At 41.5% G+C, this 8,744-nt stretch overlaps 1 long non-coding RNA gene across 1 annotated transcript; it reads right to left on the reverse strand.

Moving 5' to 3' along the window:
* On the reverse strand, positions 1 to 3,241 carry LOC146506356 (uncharacterized). The gene is made up of 2 exons (XR_014877204.1): positions 2,627 to 3,241; positions 1 to 2,549 (listed from the first exon to the last, which is right to left on the reverse strand). It is a non-coding gene; the product is annotated as an uncharacterized LOC146506356 (long non-coding RNA).
* Positions 3,242 to 8,744: the final 5,503 nt, after the last annotated feature.

Consider the following 8,744-nt stretch of genomic DNA (forward strand, 5'->3'; position numbering starts at 1 on the left):
AAAAAAAAAACACCTGAAACTCTGCCGTCCACGCTCTCTGCTCTGCACACGGAAACTCACAAACCTCTAGCACTCATCTTTCCTGCTTCCCATACTTCTCCCCTTCTTTTCTTTCAGAGGTGGCTCCGGCTAAAAACCTCAGGGCTCAGGGGTTGCATTAGGGAGGTCCACTGTCTACAGTCCCCAATCACTGAGCTCTACGAAGGGTTTCAGGACACCACTATCTATCTGATTGCCTGTGTGATAAAAGAATAAAGCTGTTAAAAGAGGATGAGAAGAAGAAGCAAGACGGGGGTGTCACCATAACAGTCTTTGGGGTGCCATAAGTTTCCCTCCCTCAGGGGCAAGATTGTGCGCCTCCAATTTCCCTGCATGCTTAGTACCCAGACTGATAAGTCCAGGCAAAGTGTGGGGTGCTTCCAGATAAGTGCTTGTGCGGTATCTTGGTGACATTTTGTTCATGACTGTGTGAGAATGGTGTGTTTATTGTGTGTTTGCTTGTGGTCCCAGGCGAGGATTACCTTAGCACTCATTATCACTCATGGTGAAGATCATCATTACAGCCCCGCTGGCCTAGCATGGCTCCCCTACATCCCTCCAGTAGCTCACTGCTAATACCCACACTGCTCTGAGACACACTGTAGGCTGCGACTAGCAGCAAAGGGCATATACTGTACATAAAATGAGAAAGTTTGATGCTTTGCTTCCATCAGGAAAAAACACCAAATATTAGCCATAAATGAAACACAAACATCCTCTGAAAGCACGTGCGTTGAAAGCCTGCAGATGTACGACTCTGTTGGTATTGTTTCATCTGAGTGAAAGCTGCTTACAAGCTGCTCCAGTGGTTTACAAATCTGTCTGTGGAAAACAATTTCACTTTCACAGACCTCCCTCTCCCTCACACCCATTGTTCTCAGTCTTCTGTTTCCCAAGTGGGCATTACAGCAAGCTCACCCCTTGATCTCACTTTCTGGATCAAATTCATTCTTCCGTGACAGCAGCTGCATAGCAGATTAACTGCTTTGTTATGCAAATGGTTAATGTGCTGAAGTTACTACATGTGCATGATATTGATCATATATTAAGTAAACTGCAAACTGAAACATTTGAAGGCAGAAGGTCAGAAATGTTGTGTCAAACTCCAGCATTAAGCGTTACAAATAAAATCCCAAGAATAATTTAGAATTCATGAGGCTACAGTTCACAGATCTTTCCAGTTTTTATTTAGACCTCTGAAGGGTTTTTTTTCCTCTGCTCAGCTCATTACCAGCAAACTTTCAGGCTGATTGTTGCCTCTGTTCACCCACTCTGTCTTATTAAACCCCTCTTCTATGTGTCTTATTTGATTTGTCTTTTAATTTTGCTTCTTTGATTTGCTGGTGTGAAATTAGCTCTTACATCCTGAACCACCTCTCCACTGCTACTTTTTCCTGTAGCTTTTCAGTTTGACTCAATTGTTCTTTCTCACAAAGATTTGTTTGTTGGTTTGTTTGTGTTAGTTTGTGGAAATTCACTGAACTCTGAGTTCACGTTCTTCATTTAAAAAGGTGCTTTGAACAATAGGCCAATGATGCCAGAGCTAGACACTTCTCCGATCTCCAATAATAGATGAAATCTAAAAATTTTCCTTTGATACTAATAGTAGTTTTATTATTTCTGCATCACCTGCTGCAGCCGTTTTCTCATGTGCAAATTGTAATATTTTCCTTTCATTGTAAATAAGATAATGAATAATCAAGCCAATATTATCCCACTTAATTCCTACACTATGTATTTCAAATCTCCAGAAAATACATTCATGAGTGAGATGGAATAAACAAGTCTATGAAACCCTAGTTTGCCCCATGTGACATTTGACATTCATTTAACAAATAACATTAGTAACAATCTTAGACATGCCTCCCTTCTGTTACTACTGGGGGAAAAAAAAGCCTTTGCAGTCTCAAAAACAACCCTTATCTCAAACTCGTCTTCAAACCTCAAAAATATGCGAATCGCAGTATTCTGATCCACTAACAGCAAGCATCTCTGATTCAGCCATCATTTTCCTTTTCTGTCTCTCTTTGTGTCACAGGCCAGAAGGCTAGTATGTGGGAGTGGAACCCAAAAGCAGACTCGATGGAGAAAACAAGATGATATTTAACAAGGTTTTATTGTGCACAGGAAACATGTACAAAAGGCGACAAGAGGAACGTAGCAAAGGTCTCTGACACAGGCACTGAAACAGAGGAGAGGGCGGTTAGATCCAGAGCTGTGGTGCGGATGGCCGAAGGTGAGTATGAGTTTAATCGGTTCGGGCTTATTTGCAGGTGGGAGGTGAGAGGCTTCGGGAGGGTAGCCGAGTGAGCGTCTGGCTGAATAAAGGGGTCTGTGAAAGGTAAGGTTCCAACCTTGTGACTCCAGGAATCCAGGAGTGATGGCAGGCGAGTCCAGTGAGTAGTGCTGCTTCCAGGAAAGGGGCTTCGAGCAGGTTTGGAGAGTGTTACCAGGTGTGGCCAGCATCCAGGACATTACACTGCAGGTGAGGTTAATCGGAGGCAAGAGATCTAGGGACACAAGGAGATGGGAGTAAGTACAAGGGAACCCCCCCCCAAACAAACAAACAAACAAACAAAACAAAAACCATGAGCTGTGGGAGACAAGGAGGCCTAGTTACCACCATGAGGTAGCTGACAAACTAGCAAAGAGTGCAGGATTGCTCTGGCCTTAAGACTCGCTGATTGCTGTCAATGGATTACAGGTGAGAGAAGCAGGTGAGGAACCAGAGCCTCATCCACATGGGCGGACACAGGAACTCACAGATATTTAGAAACTCAGGCTGTGACAAAGGTGATTATTCATGCTTTTTTTCCATTTCATTTAGGCTGCTTTAATTAATTAATTTCTCAGTTTGCAAACCATCCTGGGATTTTTAAGCAGTGATTCAGAATGAGTCTGCAAAACCTTTGACCAAGAGGTCCTGTGAAACTCTTTCCTCCGAGTCAAATTCAGATTCTAGTTCGAAATAATTGTGATTACCTTATAGAATCACACACCTTTCTCCATTAAAGATCTAGCTTAAATGGCCTTCATAGAGCTTTTCTAGTCTCACTGATCACTCAAAAAGCTTTACACTTTAAGCTAGGTATAACTTTTTCCCATATATATATTGATGTGCACTAAATATTTATCTACCTTGCAGCCGCACCTTAAGCCACTCACAAATTTACCAAACGTGTCTTTGGACTGTAAGAGGACCTGTACATTTACAGATGTACAGATTTACAGGATTTACAGATACAGGAAAGAGAAAGGCCCAAGCTAACCAGAAAATGACACTATGCCAACACTCTTTCATTATCACTGCGACCCTTTGTGACATGTAGACCTTTCAAAACCTTTTGTAGGTTTCGAAATGGTAAGATAATACTTCCTGTTGCTGCTCGCTAAAGGATCAAATTAAAGAGCATGTGTCTTTCTCTGGTTAGACTTGAAATGTGTTGACTCTGTGAATAGCTTAAAAAAACAGTTAAGTTCAAGACCCAAGTATTTTAGAAGTGCTGTTCAGAAGTAATAATTTCATTTATTTTATACCTTATTTCTAATTCCACTGCCTTTATTACTTTTCATTTTAATTCGTGTTGTCTAATAAAGAAAGATACTTAATAAGTAAAATGGTTTACGTCCACAAAGGAGGGAAACTACAATGAAGTCTTGAAATATACGCCACAGAGCAGCAAAGAAAGGCTTTTGTCACACCAAAGTGAAAGTTTTCCTCCCTTTTTTACTATTTGTCAAAAAGTAATCTTGAAAACCTGAAAGCTGTCATCCGGTTCTTATTGCAAGTTGAAATATAGTCTTTAAAAGTACAGCTGTATTATTATTCATGAGTGACATCAAATCACATTTCACCTACATTTTAATGTTGACAGAAGAAAAGTGGTGGGTTGTGAATAATAATGTCATCTCAAGAGGTTCTGATTATCTTGCTGCATGCCTGGAGAATAATAAGACTTAGCAGCCCCCATAACCAGACAGAAATACTACTAATGATTTTCATCTGTTTTCAACATAGTTTAGTGAGAACTTTAGCTGTTAAACATACTGTTTTTATAGCTTGGCCCAAAGCCAGTGAAACTTTTAGACTTCCTTATGCTGTAATGTACTGATTTAGATGGATGAACTTCAATCACTCATTCAATAACATCAGCGTAGAGGCACACACTCCAGGGAATATGTTCTTGGAGCTGATCCTCTTCTCTTTAAATGCAGAGAAACATAAAAGAAAAAAAGTCCATCTAAGGCTTTAAAAGCTGATTTGATGTGTGATGTTGCACATAAGAATAGAAAGGGAGCTAAAGGGCAGAGAGATGGCAGAATCGATGGTTATCTCTGTTCATTTGACAGTGACATATAGAGAAAATCATTCTGCAATATGCTTAAGCATTTTGTCTGGTTGCTTCTCTCACTTTTTGTGTCACCTTTGGTTTGAAATTTCTCCTTACACTGACATAGCTGCAGTGGAAAGGAGCAAGGAGGTGTGGCTGAGGTGTACAAGACTATTTTTAAATGTAAACAGAGGCATTCACAACCATCGAGTCACATCTGTCTCTGTCTGCAGATCTGCTGCCTCCTTTCTTTTTTCCACACATGGCCCAAAATATTCACCCACACGCGCACTCAAATACTCTGTGTCGTTCTTTATCCCATCATCCCAATTCACACTCCCTTTCAGATGTTTAATCACTGCAGAGGATTGTGGGATACAGTGCTGATAGGAAAAAAAAAAAGTAACAAAGCTGAGCAGATATTGGTTGTGCAGTAGTCGACTCAGATTCCAGCCTCAGCAGTTCCAACCTCAGCTGACCTTGAGGTGTTGTTAGAGGGAGATGTAGAAAGCTGTCTGCCTGTCTGGCTCAACACGGGGCCTTCCTCCTTGTTTCACAAATAAACACGTATGCACTCATCGCGTAACCTACTTGCTTTTCAATTTCCTTCCCTTAACTCAAGCTCGTGTAAAAATATACAGTGTTTTCTCTAATCCACCAATTATACTGTCTCCCTCTCTCCCTCCTTCTGTCACACACACTCGTACACACAGCAGACTAATCTCATCACTTGTAACACGTAGCGGAAATGAGTCTCTCTCTGCCATTACCAGCTGCCACTTCTACCACAATCTATTGCTCATACATCGATCAGCCACAACATTCAAACCATACGTGGCTCCACCACGTGACTGAAGAATCTCTGACCCTTCGAATAATGGAAGTGAAACATATAAGAGCTTTGGCTATCCGGTACCAGATCCACTGGGTCTTGTGGGGTAAACTTTCCATGAATTGGACTTATTCAGGTACATTCCTAGATGGTAGAATTTAGGGACGAAATCCTGCAGGGGTCTTGTTTCTTGACCATGTGTCCTCGATCCAACACAGCTAATTTAAATTGCTAAATTACTTCCTCAACATGTCTTGAAGTTCTCCAGGCTTGGTAATCAACTAATTATTTGATTCAGGTGTGCTGACCCTGTGATATCTAAAACCTGCAGGACACCAGCCCTTGAGGTTTGGAGTTCCCCACCCCTGTCGTAAGGGGTGTGTTTGATCTACACGCACTTTATGCACAGCGTTGTTGGTACATGTTGAGATAGCAGCATATATGTTTCTGGAGTTTTCCAGAAACACATTGTACCAAGATGATCAGTGATGTTCATGTCACTTGCTAGTGGTAATAATCAGCGATCAGCGTACAGCCCCTGCTGTTGCTGCAGGTCCCTGTCTGAAGGTACCAGAGCATGTAACTGTGCAGCCTATTGTCACCAGGACGCAGTGTCAAAACAACAGCTGATAATAAGGGCTGCTCTTGTTTATGCTTGGGCTGGTGTTGGTCCTTGTTAGCCTCAACCACAGAGGAGACAGAAGTCATAATAGTCAAGGAAATGACAGAAAAAAAGTGTACACTGCAGTCAGTGGTTGTATTGTGCATGCATGCCTGTCTTTTTTAAACACTTCTTTCTCTTTATAACAAACTCCACTGTCACCTGTCCTGTTCATGCTAACTTTTCAACCAGTCAGCATTCTACCTTTGCATAGCATCATCACATCAATGTTGGAAACGATCCCCAGAGATTTTAATCCATATTGAGATGCTGGAGATTTGTTGGCTGCACATCCATGTTATGAATTTCTCATTCCACCACATTCCAAAGCAGCACAACTGGACTGAGATCTGGTGACAGAAAACTATTATTATTGTCATGGTCAAGAAACGAGACCTCTGTGACATGGCACGTTGTCCTGTTTGAAACAGTCATAAAAAGATGGCTATGCTGTAGTCATAAACGGATGGACATTGTCATCAATAATACTCAGTAGGCTGCTGCATTTAAATGATGCTGAGTTTATACTGAAGAGCCCAAAGTGTGCCAAGAAAATATCCCCCACAGCATTACACCACCCACAATAGCCCAAAATGTTGATACAAGGCAAGATGGATTCATGTCTGTGACTCAGTTTCATTTTCTCTGCTGACAGGAGTGGCACCCGTGTGATCTTCTGCTGTCGTAGCCCATCTGTTTCAAGGTTTGACATGTTGTGTGTTCAATAGATCGTCAGTTTCTGATCCACCAGGACCAAGAACCATGCCATGTTGAAAGTCACTTAAATCACTTTTCTTCCCCATTCTGATGCTCAGTTTGAACTTCAACAAGTGGTCTATTTGTAGTCCTTAAAAATGTGGTTGGTAAATGTATATTAAATCTATTAAAGGCCCTGTGGTCTTCAAGTACTTACCTGCCTTACCATCTCTCTATGTATCCTTACCTGTGCGCCCTGCACCTGCAGTCATTTGTTATTCGCCTCCTGCACTTAAGCGCCAGTGCATCCTCCAGGTCTTCGCCATATTGTTCTGTCTTCTTTTTTAACTCATTTCAAATAATCAAAAACCTTATGTGAAAACAGTGCAAAGTGTGATTAATTGCCTCAAGTGATGTTACCTGAGTGGTTAGTATCCACTGTTGGGAATGTAAGTAACAGATTCTGGAAAGGTAGAACGTGACAAGGAACATCTGGTATAAAAAATGATGATGATAATAATAATAATAAAAAAGATTGCTTCTTTGCAATAAATTGCATTTTTGCATTTCCCACTATAGACAATCTCACATATTCTTTTAAATAAATAATTTTAACCATAATCACCCAAATAAAATAGATCAACAATTTAAACCGTTTTATTTGTTGTTGTTGTTGTTTTTTTTTTTTTTAAGGAATAAAAAAAATGCCCTGAGCAAGTCTAACATTAGTAAGATCATAACAATGTGTCGAAAAGGGATAACTAAGCTGTGGCACGTAGAAGTAACCCGACAAAAAGTTTTATGGATTAAGAGGTCATCTTTTGCCTCATGAAGTGAAGTAGAAGCTAAAGTGTGAGCGAGAAAGGGATTAACCCTGTCCCTTAGGACAGCAGGATATTGTATGCGTCTGTTTCCACAAGTGGGTGTGTATGTCTGTGTGTGTTCAGGAATAGCATATCTGTATTCCTCTCACTTCGTCTGTGCATGTGGGATGCACTAGGTAGGTGGAAGGTCGTCTGGCATTTAAGTGTTTGACAGTATCACAGGCGTGTGTGAGTGGGAGTCGGGAGTGCGTGGGTGTATAAGCGTGGGCAATGGGAAGACGATACGGTGGGGGTGGGGTGGGTGAAGAAAAAGGGTGTGTTTTTGTGTGTGCGTGCTTGTGATAGGAGGGATATCCACTGAGTCACAAAGCAGATACTGCAGATGTGAGTGGGTGTTCTCAGTCTCAGCAAGGCCAGGTTTATCCAGCAGCCCAGTGGAAGCCCAGGGATTCATTCCCATCTCACTCTCCACTGAGGACTCCACAGCCTACCAGCTCATTACCAGCCTCAGGCTAAGCTGTGAATGTTTGTATATATACAGCCTAACTGGTACGATGCCGGGCCACATATTGTAGCTTGTTGAAAGCGCTGGCATTGAAGTCTGTGATATGTCAAAGCAATGCATCATCATCATCATCATCTTGAATTGGTCATCACACAGAGGAGGAGAGGGGTTAGGTGTAGGATGATGAAAGGTTTGCCTGATTGTAGCTATTTCTAAAAGAGTGTGATGAGAGGTGTAATGCTTTTCAAGGAACACAAACTGTGTTTTTATCTTACAAATGCACGTACAGTAGCGCTATCTGGAAGTTATTCTTTTGTGGGTGAACATTTCAATAACGTTTGTGACTCCTGGGCAATAGAAACCCCCCCCCCCCCCCCCCCCCCATCATTAATAAATGCACAAACCAATTACTCTTCAAATCAGTTATTCAATTTTCCCATTAATTACCCATCCAAGCAATCAGTTAACAGAATAAGCCAATTACTGTTGATCCAAAAACAATAATCAAGCTCCTTTCTCCTGGCACTGTTCTGCCCTCCTTCCATCTCAATAGATAAATGTGATGGGAGAAATACTGTAGCTACAGCATCTGATGTTTCTGACTACAGGGTAGCCTGGGGCCAGTTTTCATCATTACTTCCATGTGCTTTAAGTATTCTACTGTGGCTTGCTTTTGACACATTGGTGGTATTTTCAGTATGTCAGGTATCTGCATGTAATCAGCTTTAACAGTCAGAAGCACTGTAGCATCAAGAAGTCAGGACATAAAGTCTGTACTGGTTCACCTGGCTCTAACATAGATCAAACAGCAACAGGCTGACGGTTTATAATGAGCTTATTTGATTTGGCATTTAGA

The sequence above is a fragment of the Neolamprologus multifasciatus genome, chromosome 12 (genome assembly GCF_963576455.1).
Source record: "Neolamprologus multifasciatus chromosome 12, fNeoMul1.2, whole genome shotgun sequence".
NCBI lineage: Eukaryota > Metazoa > Chordata > Actinopteri > Cichliformes > Cichlidae > Neolamprologus > Neolamprologus multifasciatus.